This window comes from Staurois parvus, unplaced genomic scaffold (genome assembly GCF_062004578.1).
Source record: "Staurois parvus isolate SC_StPar_1 unplaced genomic scaffold, SC_StPar_1.0 ptg000102l, whole genome shotgun sequence".
Taxonomy (NCBI): domain Eukaryota; kingdom Metazoa; phylum Chordata; class Amphibia; order Anura; family Ranidae; genus Staurois; species Staurois parvus.
In genome coordinates, this window is record NW_028317898.1 from 811,159 (window position 1) to 813,160 (window position 2,002).

Consider the following 2,002-nt stretch of genomic DNA (forward strand, 5'->3'; position numbering starts at 1 on the left):
AACAGGAATGAAAAGAAATATCTCCAAAATTAAGGGATTCCCTGGTTGCCACCAGAACTGGCTTCCCCTTTAAAATATGCCCCCTCTACTATGTTCTGCGGACAACTCTTTCCCTTTCAGTGATAACCATAAACATGAGGATAAATAGAAAGGGTAAACCCTCTTAATGTAGGCACAGATGTCAGTAAAAACCTGACAGGTGTTCTAATCCCTAACCACTTTTTTTTTTTTTTTTGTAAGGCCGCAAATGTGCAACTATAACGAAAAAAACCCGTAAGTGTTCACAAAAAAAGTGCAAGTGCAAAACACCACACGAAAAAGTGCACTTAGGGGTGTGCTTTTGTCCTACCCCTAAAGGGGCTGGACCGCTACCCTGATCCCCCGGGGCACGAAGCTCCTGACAGGGACAAGGTTCCCATTTGGTCCTCCTGGCCAAAAGGCCTGGTGGACCACCGTTCCTTGTGTCCAGCTGAAGCCAGACACCCAGTACTTGGTCAGGGGGCTCTCCCGAAGAGAAAACCACCTAGGGATCAGGGGAGGAAGGAACCAAAAGGCCACACATCCTCCCCCTAGACTTCAGGGCAGGCCCGAGGACCCACACCCTCCATCCTGTGGAAAACACACACAAAAGTAAGAAAAAGTGACAAAACGTGGGAGTGTAAATAAATTAAATAAATAAAGAAAAGAAAAAAGTGGCCATGCCAAATTGTGCACAGACCAGGCCCTGAGGCCTGTAGCAAAAATTGCCCTGGTCCTAGCCAAAAGGCCTGGTCCTAAGGGCGCTTGTGCAAAAAGAGTGAAAAACAGTGACCTTGTGCCATCTTCACACTGTGGGGTCCCACACCCAGGTGTTACTAGTGGCACCCCTGAGGGTGTCTACTCAGGGGGCACTGGTTTGCGGACTTTCTGCCTTCCCGACCCCTGGCCAGACAAGGTAGATCCGTCCAAATCAGGAGGTACTGGGTCCTTCCGGTCTTCTCGGGGGAATTACTCACGGGCCTCAGCTTCTACTCGTGGGCACCACGCTTTCTGTCCCCCCGGTACTAGCCTTCCAGACCCCCATCATACCAGTGAGGGTACTATAAAACAGCCATCCCCGCAAAAATAGAATGGCTGGGAGCACCCCCACTGGACACTGATAAGAACAGATACTACACTTGATCTTAGCCAAAAGGCCGAGAAGCGATCTAATCCCCAACCACTATAACGGGAAAAAAGGGGGTTTTAAATACTCTTCTAGTTATAATTTAAATAGCTTCTAAACAAATTGGGTTTTTTTCAGTTTTCCTGAAACCCCATGGAGAGTCCTCTGGGTGATTAAAAGAAATAGACCAAGACTGCATGAGTGATGGTCAGTTTTACAGTCATTCATTTTACGGTATTTTAAAAAGTATCATTTTAGTTCATCATTAAAGTCCATTTTAGTGTAAAGTGATGGTAGGTAATGCAAACACTTAAGCTTACCGTATTTTCCGGCGTATAAGACGACCCCCTACTTTTCCTGTTAAAATATAGGGTTTGAGCTATACTCGCCGTATAAGACTACCCCTCTTCCAACACACACCAAATAAAAATGAAAAAACATCAGATTTGATTTCAATATGGTATGCTATTCAGTATGGTATTCCAATGATGGGACACTATTCCTCCCACTGACACTAATGATGGGACACTATTCCTCCCACTGACACCAATGATGAGGCACTACTCCTCCCACTGACACCAATGATGGGGCACTATTTCATCCACTGACACCAATGATGGGGCACTATTCCTCCCACTGATACCAATGATGGGGCACTATTCCTCCCACTGATACCAATGATGGGACACTATTCCTCCCACTGACACCAATGATGGTGCCCCATCATTAGTGTCAGTGTGTGAGGAATAGTGCCCCATCATTAATCAGTGGGAGGAATAGTGCCCTATCATTAGTCAGTGGGAGGAATAGTGCCCCATCATTGGTGTCAGTGGGAAGAATCGTGCCCCATCATTGGTG

General features: G+C 46.5%; 1 pseudogene; it reads right to left on the bottom strand.

Moving 5' to 3' along the window:
- Positions 1 to 1,071: 1,071 nt before the first annotated feature.
- Positions 1,072 to 1,187, bottom strand: LOC149467728 (U2 spliceosomal RNA; annotated as a pseudogene).
- Positions 1,188 to 2,002: the final 815 nt, after the last annotated feature.